Here is a 12,733-nt window from a genome sequence, read left to right on the forward strand (position 1 = left end):
ATAAGGTGGTTCTGAATTCCCAAAAGAAGCCGGGATTTTTCTCCCACTTTCCACCATCCTAAGTAGCAAGGCTGATGCCTGCACCTCCTTCCACCAACGTTCCCCCCCGCCCGCCCATACTGCTCTTCCATTTCACTTAGAAGCCAAGTTGTGAAATCCTCTTTTGAGTATAGATATACAATCACAGAGCACTACAGCACAAAAACAGGCCCTTTGGCCCATCCAGTCCATGCCAACCTGATTCTCTGCCAAGGCCCATTGACCCTTACCCGGACCATAGCCCTCCATACCCCTTCTGTCCATACACTAGCCAAACTTGGTTAAGTATTGCAATCAAACCCACATCTACCCTTTGCACTGGCAGCTCATTCCACATACCCACCACCCTCTGGCTGAAGAAGTTACCCCTCATGGTCCCCTTAAACATTTCACCCTTCACCCTTAACACATGATCCCTGGTAATAGTCTCACCCAACCTCAGTGGAAAAAGTCTGCTTCTATTCTATCTATCGATACTTTATAATTCTGCATATCTCTACCAAAACTCCCTGCGTTCTCCTACGCTCCAGGTGATAAAGTCTTAACCTTTTCATCTTTTCTCTATAACTGAGAACCTCTAGTTCCAGCAACATCCTTATAAATTATCTCTGCACTCTTTCAATCTTATTTACATCTTTCCTATGTAGGTGACCAAAACTGCACACAATGATGTTGATAAGATATCGGAGCAGAATTAGGCCATTCAGCCCATTGAGTCTACTCTGACATTCCATCATGGCTGATTTACTGTGCGTCTCTACCCCATTCTCCTACCTCCCCCAGTAACTTTTAATGCCCTGACCTCTGCTTTAAATATATCCAGTGAATTGGCTGTCCATGGCAATGAATTCCATAGATTCACTACCTTCTGGCTAAAGAAATTCATCTCATCTCTGTTCTAAATGGACACCCTTCTATTTCGAGGCTGTTTCCTCTAGTCCTAGATTCCCTCACTATAGGAAACATCCTCTCCACATCCACTTTGTCTAGGCCTTTCACTATTCCATAGCTTTCAATGCGATCCCCTCTCATTCTTCTAAATCTCAGCTAGTACAGGCCCAGAGCCATCAAATGCTCCACATATAAGCCTTTCATTCTCACAAACCTTCTCTGGACTTCCTCCAATGCTAGCACAAACTTTCGTAGATAAGGGGCTCCAAACTGCTCACAATACTCCAAGCGTGGTCTGATCACTGCCTTATGAAGCCTCAGCTCAGCGTCCTTGCTCTTATATCGCCTCAAAATGAATGCTAACAGTGCATTTGCCTTCCTTATCCCCAGCTCAACCTGCAAACCAGGGAATCCTGCACAAGAACTCCCAAGTCCCTTAGCACTTGGGATTTTTGAATTTTCTCCCAGTTTAGAAAGTAGTCTAAACATTTATTTCTTCTACCAAAGTGCATGACCATACATTTCCTTACACTATATGCCATTTGTCACTTCTTTGCCCAATCTCCCAATCTGTCCAAATCCTTCTGCAAACTACCTGCCCCTCAACCTATCTTTAGATCATCTGCGAACCTGGCCACAGAACCGAGTCATTGACACATAATGTCAGAAGAAGTGGTCCCAATGCCAAACCCTGTGGAACACCACTTGATATCAGTCAACCTGAATATTTTGACTCTTTGGTTCCTGCCATCAGCCGGTCGTCTATTCATGCTAGCACCTTTCCTGTAATACTTTGGGTTCTTTGTTAAGAGCCTCATGTGCAGCACTTTGTCAAAGGCCTTCTGGAAATCCAAGTAAATAGCATCCACCGACCCTCCTTCGACTATTCTGCTTGTTATTTCCTCACAGAATTTCCAGACAAGAAGGGGCAAGATTGCCCCTTTAAAAAGCAATGCTGGCTTTGGCCTATTTTATCATGTACTCAAAGAATCTCGAAACCTCAACCTTAATAATGGACTCCAACAACTCTCCAACCACTGAGGACAGACTAACTGGTCTATAATTTCCTTTCTTCTGCCTTCCTCCATTCTTAGAGTGGAGTGACATTTGCAATTTTACAGTCCTCAGGAACTATTCGAGAATTGAATGATTCTTGAAAGATCATTACTAATGCATGCACAATCTCTTCAGCCACCTCTTACAGAACCCTGGGGTGTAGTACATCTGGTCCAGGTGACTGATCTACCCTTGGGCTTTTCAGCTTCCCAAGCACCTTCTCTTAAGTAACAGCCACAATGTTCACTTCTGCCCCCGACACTCGAATTTCCAGCACTCTGCAGGTGTCTTCGGCAGTGAAAACAAATGCAAAATGCTCCTTTTTTTTAAATCCCCCATGAATACCTCCCCATAACTACCAGCCATTGCTGTTCTGCCGTCGTCCCTGCCAGTATCCCCTTCCAATCAACTTTGGCCATCTCTTCGCTCAGTTTTTAAAAATCTACAGCACATTACAAACCCTTTGGCCCACAAATTTGTGCTGACCATGTAACTTACTCTGGATACTGCCTAGAATTACCCTACCACATAGCCTTTTATTTTACTAAGCTCCGTATACTTAAGAACTCTTAAAAGACCTCATTGTGTTTGCCTGTACCACCACCACTGGCAGTGCATTCCACACACCCGTAATTCCCTTTACTCCACTGTGTTATTGTTATACTCCATTTTATCTTCTCCTTCTCGTACTGCAGGGTGAATTCTTTGTGATCCTATGTACCTGTGATGCCACTTTCAGGGGATTATGGATCTGTATTCCCAGATCCCTCTGTTCTGCCGTAATCCTCAGTGTCCTACTGCAATAAACCGCAAGGCAAGCTTCTCACTGTATATTGGTACATGTGACTATAAGAAGTGACATCACCATCTATCCTTCCAAAGTGCAACACATTCACACTTTCATACATTAAATTCCATCTGCCATTTTTCGAGTTGGCCCAGATCGTGCTGCAAGCTCTGATGGTCTTCCTTGCTGTCCACCACTCCTCCAATATCTTGCACTCAGGCCCAACACTTCCACCCCAGCACCTCCCCTATCAGCTGAGGCCTGGCCCCATGAGAGTGGGAACAGAGTCGCACACGTGCTCTCCCAACCATCCCCTATGACTCACATCAGAAACCAGTGCCGAGGAGGTACATTCAAACTGTGGGGAAGGTGGATTCTGACCCCACATCCCCCGCCCGGAGGAGAGCCTCACCACTGGAGGGTTCACCCTGTGCCGGGGTGGAACGAAGGGGACCTTGCCTCCGACGGCAGAGTGGGCTGAGCTGATGGGTGGTGAGGAACCCAGGAGGTCAAACGGTGTGGGATTGGTGTGGATTTGTGTTGTTGTTTGTGTGCCTGACCTTTCAGCTGAGCTGATGTCACCCTCCTACCCTTGTTCAGTCTTTGTGTCGTACCCTGTGTGTGAACCCCGCCCCTTTCACTTTCTCCCTTATAGACCCTTTTATTAGAAAAAAACAAAACTATTGTGTTATAAACAAAATCTGATGCTGACTTTTCTTTTCCTTTTTTCTGTTTTTTTTATTATTTGAATCTATCCCTTCTTCACCAACACCTCTCCGCCTCCCCTCCCCTACTCACTCCATCCCTCCCTACTTACCTCTTCCCTCCCTCCTTTCTTCCTGCCCCCCTTTTTCCCCTTCCTCCTTCCCTCCCTCTCTCCCTCTTTCCCCCCTTCCCGCCCTCTCTTTCCGCCCCTGGCCTTCTTTGTTTGAATTTCATTTGGACAAAAACAAAACTAACCCCACCAGTAAAGCCCCCAAACCCGAGGGTGGTGCCCGAGAGGGGGGTGGGAGGAGAGTCACTCCCCACACAAACCAAACTGTTCCTTTAAACACAAAAGCGTATTGGGGACAAGAGTGGACGCGCACTCAGCACCACCCCTCTCGGCCGGTGCCCAGCAGGCCCGTGGGTGTCGCTGGAGGCTCGTAGGTCCCGCCTTGTAAGTTGCATCGCTGGAACTGTGGTGTTTTTTTTGCAAACAGTAAAGATATCTGAAAGCTGTCACGTCACAGTCTCGCTGCATTGCATGACGTGTGCCCAGTATTTTATTGCAATTGTGCCGTGTATTTTCTTTCTTTGACCGTGGTTCCAGTTGCATAGATGTTGTTTCATTGGATTTTATGTTCTGGTTGGTTTTATTTTCAATCATCTCCTCTGCTGCCTTCAGAGAATCAAATTCTCACGTTACAGTGTGGTTCACGTGTTACTTGCCTCAGTGCCAGTAGTAGCTGAACTTTGACCTGCTCTCTGTCTGTCCATCACTCTCATTTATTTACTTAGAGGTACAGCGCAGAATGGGCCTCCTGGCCTACTAAGCCGCACAGCCCAGCAACCTCTGACAACCCCAATTTAGCCCGAGCCTAATTTACAATATCATTTAACCTATCCAGTAGGTCTTTGGACTGTGGGAGGAAACCAGAAGACCCGGGGAAAACCGTCGTGTTCCACGTGGTGGAGGTACAGACTCCTTACAGAGGACACCGGAATTGAACTCCAAACTCCGTAATAGTGTCATGTTAACTGCTACACTACCCTGGTGCCCAATCTGCTACCCATTCCTACCCCTGCCACTGCTGGCGGTTCACCTAGTGCCCACCGACTGAGCTGGACAACAAGACACTGGGCATCGGGTCAAGGTATTGCCTGGGTGGTCCAATTTCTTCTCCAGAGCAGCCAGGAGAACAGCGCTGAGCAGTCAGTGAGGGTTCATCAAAAGCACATTGAGTCTGACTGAGGGAGATCCACCAAAAGGGGCTGAATAGAGTGGATGCAGAGGGGATGTCTCCATTAGTAGCTGAGTCTTGCCTTCAGCAGTCAGGGCACTGGGTACAGGAGGTGGGATGTTATGCTGCAGGTGAACCTGTACTTGGAGTAGTGTACAGCCTTGGTCACCCTGTATTAGGAAAGACGTCATGAAACTGGAAAGAGTGCGGAAGAGATTTACCAGGATTTTGCCTAGACTCATGGCCCCGAGCTACAAGGAGAGACTGCATAGACTGGAATTTAGGAGATTGAGGGCAGACCTGATAGATCCAAGGTCATGAGGGGCACTGATAGGGTAAAAACAAACAGCCTTTCTTCCTCTCAGGAGGAGGTGCCAAAACACAAGAGGGCACAAGATTACAGGCAAGAGATTGAAGTGGGCACATTAACAACCATCTAGATAAGTACAAGGATAGAGATCTATGGACCAAAGACAGGCAGAGAGGACTCACTCACTGGGCAACAAAATCACCATGGACAAGATGGAGTAAAGGGACTTGCCTTGTGCGGTATGCCTCTGAAGGGTTTGTCTCTGGCTGGAGGATCTGAGGGCACAGTCTCAGAACTGAGGAGGAATTATTCTTCATGTGGAATTTGTTGCCTTCGAGGGCTGTGGAAGTTAAGTCACTGGGTGCATTTAAGGCAGAGACTGATTGATAAGGGGGTTAAGGTTTATAGGGACAAGGCCGGAGAATGGGTTTGCAAAGCATAATTGAATGGTGGGGTGTACTCGATGGGCTGAATGGCCTAATTCTGATCTTGTACCCAATGGCTATGCAGAGGTGTTGACCAGTAGATGGAGCTCCAGAACCTAGGAGGCTGGTCAACAAGAACACAACAGACAGGCTAGGGGTGATGTCCCTGTATTGATGGAGATCGGATCACGAGGGAGGGTGAAGAGGTGAGAGTAAGTCATCTTTCTGTGAGCTGCCAGGGCTGTCCACATCTGTGGCCGTGAGTTGGCTGGGGGAGCCAAGTTGGGCTGAGGATTCACGACAAGGTGGGACCCTCAGAGCGAGAGGTTGGAGTCAATTAATTACCCCTTTCATTGGGCGAACGTGGCAGGATTCCCCAGCTGGGAACCGACCACCGCGTGCAACCGCTCCACTGCTCCGTCAACAGCAAGGTTAGTCAAGCCCAGGACGGGGAACTCTGTCCCACTCACCAGCACGTCCTTCCGTGAGCTGGGCAAGTCCACGCTGGCCACTGCTCAGTAGGCAATGATGGTGGGGTGGGGAGGGCACGGGAACGACGAAGCTCACGGGGCATTTCCAGCAACCAGTGTGTTTTGTTTGTGCCTGTGTGTTTTAAGTTGATATATTGGTATCCACATCTGTATTCTGCACACGTGTGGCCTGTATTTGCAGTGTGTTGTGTGTGTGCCCAGTGCTTGCAGCAGCCATGAGCGCCCGCGCTAGGTGACGGCACCGCAATGGACCATGGGTAATTGCCCAGCCACCCAGACCTTGGCCGCAGGTTTCACGCCAACCTGAGGGGAGGTGAGCAGGTTCCGCACCTTCCACCATCCGTGGGGAGAGGTTGGGGGATGGGGGGAGGGTCATTCCTTTACTGTTCCCAGGCTCCCTGCAGGATATCACCCAGAATTGGAACTGCAGCCAGACGTTGAGGGGCGCCTTACCCATAATCCATTGCAGTGCAGCTGATGGCAGCATGTTTTACCTGTAGCTGAATGGGGAGCGTCTGGCTGTCCATCTGTACTCACTGCAACATCTGTCACCTTCTTTCTCCATCTTCCCATTGCTCTCTTCACCCCTTTGCCCCCCCCCCACCCCCTCCCCGGCTCTCTTCCTCCTGTCTCCGTTCCAGGGCTGAACTCACTGCAGACAGAAGAAGCCAACTTCGTCCCCGCCCCGCCCTTCCCACTTCAAGTTCTGCCTCGCCCACCCCCCAACCGGTTCCTGGCACGATGACAGATCAACGGAGACTCCTCGCTGGACAGCCCAGCCGATTCCACGGGCGTGAAATGTCACGCGGACCCGAGCACCCACTGCCAGAATGGAGCAGACGGTCCCACCATCTCCCCTCCTCCACCCAGGCAGCATCACAGGGTGGGTACCGTGATCTGGGGTCCCGACGCACTGCCTGGGACAGGGTGCAGGGAGGTCACACACAGGGGTCATGGTGGGTTAGGGAAAGAGAGAGAGAGAGACACTAAAGCATTCTAACCTTAAGGACATGGTCAGCAATCTCCCTCTCTCTGAGGGGTCTTAGCATCTCACCCCCCCCCCACTATTTCCCCTTTGTGTGGGGAACAGCTGCCCACCCTCCCCTCACCCTGCTACTGCAACAAAACCACCCATCCTGCTTCAGACATCATAAGGTGGTGGGGGTGGGGGGAGTGAGGTGAGACATTTCCTCTGCCTCCCCAGAGCAAAGTGGAAGGGGAGAGGCCACAGTGACTGCCCCAGATCCGGTTCCCCAGGGCGCTCATGACCGCTGTCACGGGATAACAAGACCCTGCCAGCCCGGAGCGTTTCCCTTCCCACCCCAGGGAGCAGACCGCCAGCACGCTCGGACACCAGACAGGGTGGGTGCGGGAGGGAGGCTGCACGGTGACGGAGCTCCCAGGCCCCACCAGACATACCAACTGGACAAGTTCACAACAACCAGCCTTCGCATTCACCGACGGGGCGTCAGCGTCTGCTGGAAAACAGGCTGCTCTTCACCCTCTCTCTGGAACCTATTTAATATTTATTGTACATAATCAAATGGATTAAATTAATTCCAGCCTGAATCTAACTAATTCCATGTTGCCAGATGGTGGCGCCTAGAATGTATGAGGGAGAGGCTTGTGTTAACACAGTGTGGCAAATTAAAACCCCACACAGTATCCACAATGTGTACACCTTCAGTTATCCTAGCAGACTGTCACTCAGGAGTTATGTCCAGGCCTCTCCAAATGGAACAGGGTTAGAAAAAATTCAGGGTTTAATAAATCTGGAATCGGGTTCTGATTTTAAGGTCTTAATTTATTGTTAATTTATTCTCTTTTATTTAAAATTGACAAAGGCAATTTTGTTTTTTGCTGTTTTAATTGCATTCAATAAAGAATTTCCAAAAACCTAACCTTTTTAATGTGTGTCCAGCCCCAAGCTTGGCGGCACCTCCTCAGGCATTTTATACAGGAAGATCACTACAAAGACGCCAGGGTAACTTCAACCAAATTTATTTTTCATAAAACAAGGCTTGTGTGTAAAATATATATCTTTTAAATTGCTTGCCAGCTTTCCTTCTTGTAAAAAATAAATTATACCAGAGGGAAATAGTAATAATACAGGGTTAATAATGTGTGCAGGCCGGCAGTCAACTTTGGGCCTTATGGGAGGAACGTTTCTGCAGTAAAGCTCCCACTCACAAGTTTGAAATACGTTCACATAAACAAGACCCACAGGTGAAAGACGCCCAGAGCTGATTACATACACCACTTGCTTATACCAGTTCACACAGAGACAGAAACATTCATTATTTCCTGGTGTTGACAAACATCCTTTTTTTAAAAATCTTCCTTTATTTAAGACCTCCAGAGCCCCCACCCTCCACTTCAGCCCAGCGTTCGGAAAGGACACAGGGGTAAGGACCACACCAAAATCCCTACCCTCATCTCCACCACACTACCCAGGAACCAGCTGCCACACCAGTACCAGTATCTTCAATAACAAACCCCATCCGTGTAGTATCATCAGTAGGCAAGGCCATCAACACAGAGCACCAGTTTAACATGTCCAGTGGTAGGAAAAGGCTGTCTCACACACACCCAGGGAAGGGACAGCACAGGTCAAGGTGAAGCTCCCTCCACGCCGTCCCAGGGTCAGACACAGAGTGAGTCTCCTTGTATAGCAACCTGAAGTCAATGGCATTAAGATAAATGGTTGGGAACCCCAGCTCTGCACTGTGCCTTCACACACTCCTGAGGTGCGGGTATAATCTCACTACCTGACCCCCTCAGCGACCGGAGAGTTTCAGTGGTTAAATATGCAGCTGACCCAATTGGAGACTCACCTGCCCCTCAGAAAACAACCTCAAAAAGGCAATTACTCCAGATCTTACCGACGATAGCCACTTACCGAGAAGCAGTTATCAGCGGTGAGAACCTCCTGAAGGCAGACTGTTTCGGAATGACTGAAGGGACCTCCATACCACACCATGAGTGGGTTGCAGGTGGGGAGCTTCCTGTATCTGATCACCACCCAAGGGTGGGTCTAGCCTGCTCGGGATGGAGATCCACCTGAGGTTTTTAACTGAGGGGAAACCGAAGGGAAAGTTTACAAATTAATGATTTCCATGGTGCAATTCCTTTGAAATAGTTCCCAGCAACAGGTAACAGAAGCCTCTGATTTGTACTTTATGTAAGTTTTTATGGCAGAAGAACAAGGGAAGCAGGGGAGAGCGTACAGAGACTGATTCATCAGGATCTGAGACAGTGAGGTGGACAAGGGTGCTAGACGGTGAGAGCGATCTGGCCACTCGACTGTCTGACCCGTGTCCTCCCCCTGAAGACCGGGGGCCACGGAGGGCCAGGTCTGGTGGTAAATGTTCACGGGAGTCATCGGGCTGGAAGCAGCTCCTGATCCCCACGGACATCCTGCTTCAAGGGAGGAGAGGATAGGTGCTCATGGGGAAGGAGAGGAGGGGAGAGGGAGTGCGGGAGGGGAGGGAGAAGTAGAGGAGAGGGGAGGGGAGATGGTGGGAGGAGGAGTGCAGGGAAGAAGGAGAGGGGAAGGAGGAGGAGAGGGGAGGGGGTGTTGGCAGCGGAGGGACAGGTTGGAAAGATAGGGGAGAGGAAGAGAGGGAGGAGGAAGGAAGGAATGGGGGAGGGAGGGAGGAGGAAGGAATGGAGGAGGAGGGAGGGGGCTGAGGGGAGAGTGGGAAGGAGTGGCTGTCCAAGGTTATTGAAAGAGAGTTGAGAGCGGGGTGAAGGGTGCGGAACAAAGAAGCCTGCAGAGAGGGAGGGTGCGATAAAGTCTGGAGGAAGTTGTGAGACTCCAGCGAAGACTGCTGCCCAGGACAAGGTCCGGAGTGTGGTGAACCGTTGCCCCTGGACAGAGCCGGTGACACAGTGCCACAACCTCTACCATCGAATATAATAAATAAATAAATAGTTTTGAGCACATTCCTGATCCGAGTGCTTGGTCTTATAGAGGAACTATCATTGCGTCTGTTAGAGTTTAGCTGTGGTTATGCTGAAAGTTCGCTCACCCGAGGATGAGCCCAGGGATCGAGCAGACGAGTGGACAGATCTGGGTGAAATAAAGACCCGTGAGAATTCTGGCCCCCATCCACGGGTTCAGGCACCCGCCGTACGGCCCGCTGCTCTAGATCGCTGGCCGTTCATTCGCCGCTCGGCGTGGGTACACGAGGCACAACATATCATCTTGTAGTAGGAGTAGACACAGAGGCGAGCTTGCACCACCACCGCGCAGTTGTAGTATGTGTCCTTGCAGCTGGCATCTGCGGGAAAGCGAGGGGCAGTCAGGCAGGATGTGTGGAGGGGCTACCTCATTCAAACTCTCCACCTCCCACCTCCCCAAATAACCCCCTCCATCCCTTTCCATCCTCTTCTCCCACACCCACTCCTCAGTCCTTCCGTCTCTCCTCCCATCCCTTCCCCAACCCCTCTCACCTCTCTTCCATCACTTCACCTCCATCCCCTCCACCACTCCCACATCCCTTCTCCCCATACCCACCATCCCTTCCCTCTTCCCCTTCTCCTTCAACCCACCTCCATCCCTTCCCCATCCCACTTCCCCTTCTCCCCACCCACACCATCCCATCCCTCTTCCCCTTCTCCCTCAACCCACCTCCATCCCTTCCCCATCCCACTTCCCCCCACCCACACAATCCCTTCCCTCCTCCCCTTCTCCCTCAATGCACCTCCATCCCTTCCCCTTCCCTCCTCCACTTCTCCCTCGACCCACACAATCCCATCGCTCTTCCCCTTCTCCCTCAACCCACCTCCATCCCTTACCCATCCCTCCTCCCCTTCACCCTCCACACACACCATCCCTTCCCCAGTCCTCTTTCACTTCTCCCTCCACCCACCACCATCCCTTCCCCATCCCTCCTCCCCTTCTCCCTCCACCCACCTCCATCCCCTTCACCATCCCTCCTCCCCTTCTCCCTCCACCCACCTCCATCCCTTCCCTAACCCCCTCCCTCCACCCACCTCCCTCCTCCCCTTCTCCCTCCACCCACACAAAAGCAGCTCCACTCTTCCATCTCTCCCCCACCCAGCTCCAACCCCTTCTCCAACCTCTCCCCCACCCAGCTCCAACCCCTTCTCCAGCCTCTCCCCCACCCAGCTCCCCCTTCTCCAACCTCTCCCCCACCCAGCTCCAACCCCTCCAGCCTCTCCCCCACCCAGCTCCCCCTTCTCCAGCCTCTCCCCCACCCAGCTCCCCTTCTCCAGCCTCTCTCCCACCCAGCTCCAACCCCTTCTCCAGCCTCTCCCCCACCCAGCTCCAACCCCTTCTCCAGCCTCTCCCCCACCCAGCTCCCCCTTCTCCAACCTCTCCCCCACCCAGCTCCAACCCCTCCAGCCTCTCCCCCACCCAGCTCCCCCTTCTCCAACCTCTCTCCCACCCAGCTCCCCCTTCTCCAACCTCTCCCCCACCCAGCTCCAACCCCTTCTCCAACCTCTCCCCCACCCAGCTCCAACCCCTTCTCCAACCTCTCCCCCACCCAGCTCCAACCCCTTCTCCAGCCTCTCACCCACCCAGCTCCAACACCTTCTCCAACCTCTCTCCCACCCAGCTCCCCCTTCTCCAACCTCTCCCCCACCCAGCTCCAACCTCTCCCCCACCCAGCTCCAACCCCTTCTCCAACCTCTCCCCCACCCAGCTCCAACCCCTTCTCCAACCTCTCCCCCACCCAGCTCCAACCCCTTCTCCAGCCTCTCCCCCACCCAGCTCCAACCCCTTCTCCAACCTCTCCCCCACCCAGCTCCAACCCGTTCTCCAGCCTCTCCCCCACCCAGCTCCCCCTTCTCCAACCTCTCCCCCACCCAGCTCCAACCCCTCCAGCCTCTCCCCCACCCAGCTCCCCCTTCTCCAGCCTCTCCCCCACCCAGCTCCCCTTCTCCAGCCTCTCTCCCACCCAGCTCCAACCCCTTCTCCAGCCTCTCCCCCACCCAGCTCCAACCCCTTCTCCAGCCTCTCCCCCACCCAGCTCCCCCTTCTCCAACCTCTCCCCCACCCAGCTCCAACCCCTCCAGCCTCTCCCCCACCCAGCTCCCCCTTCTCCAACCTCTCTCCCACCCAGCTCCCCCTTCTCCAACCTCTCCCCCACCCAGCTCCAACCCTTCTCCGACCTCTCCCCCACCCAGCTCCAGCCTCTCCCCCACCCAGCTCCAACCCCTTCTCCAACCTCTCCCCCACCCAGCTCCAACCCCTTCTCCAGCCTCTCCCCCACCCAGCTCCCCCACCCAGCTCCAACCCCTCCAGCCTCTCCCCCACCCAGCTCCCCCTTCTCCAGCCTCTCCCCCACCCAGCTCCCCTTCTCCAGCCTCTCTCCCACCCAGCTCCAACCCCTTCTCCAGCCTCTCCCCCACCCAGCTCCAACCCCTTCTCCAGCCTCTCCCCCACCCAGCTCCCCCTTCTCCAACCTCTCCCCCACCCAGCTCCAACCCCTCCAGCCTCTCCCCCACCCAGCTCCCCCTTCTCCAACCTCTCTCCCACCCAGCTCCCCCTTCTCCAACCTCTCCCCCACCCAGCTCCAACCTCTCCCCCACCCAGCTCCAACCCTTCTCCAACCTCTCCCCCACCCAGCTCCAACCTCTCCCCCACCCAGCTCCAACCCCTTCTCCAACCTCTCCCCCACCCAGCTCCAACCTCTCCCCCACCCAGCTCCAACCCCTTCTCCAACCTCTCCCCCACCCAGCTCCAACCCCTTCTCCAACCTCTCCCCCACCCAGCTCCAACCCCTTCTCCAGCCTCTCACCCACCCAGCTCCAACCCCTTC

General features: G+C 52.9%; 1 protein-coding gene across 1 annotated transcript in view; it reads left to right on the forward strand.

The window, feature by feature from the left end:
* The window catches only part of LOC132399664 (CUGBP Elav-like family member 3), a 107,840-nt gene extending 97,675 nt beyond the window's left edge, over positions 1–10,165 (forward strand). The window contains exon 13 of the mRNA XM_059980300.1: positions 6,584–10,165. The gene's annotated coding sequence lies outside the window, so the exon portion shown is untranslated. The remainder of the gene's footprint in view (positions 1–6,583) is intronic.
* The last annotated feature ends 2,568 nt before the right edge of the window (positions 10,166–12,733 follow it).

Source organism: Hypanus sabinus, chromosome 9 (assembly GCF_030144855.1).
Source record: "Hypanus sabinus isolate sHypSab1 chromosome 9, sHypSab1.hap1, whole genome shotgun sequence".
Classification (NCBI taxonomy): Eukaryota; Metazoa; Chordata; class Chondrichthyes; order Myliobatiformes; family Dasyatidae; genus Hypanus; species Hypanus sabinus.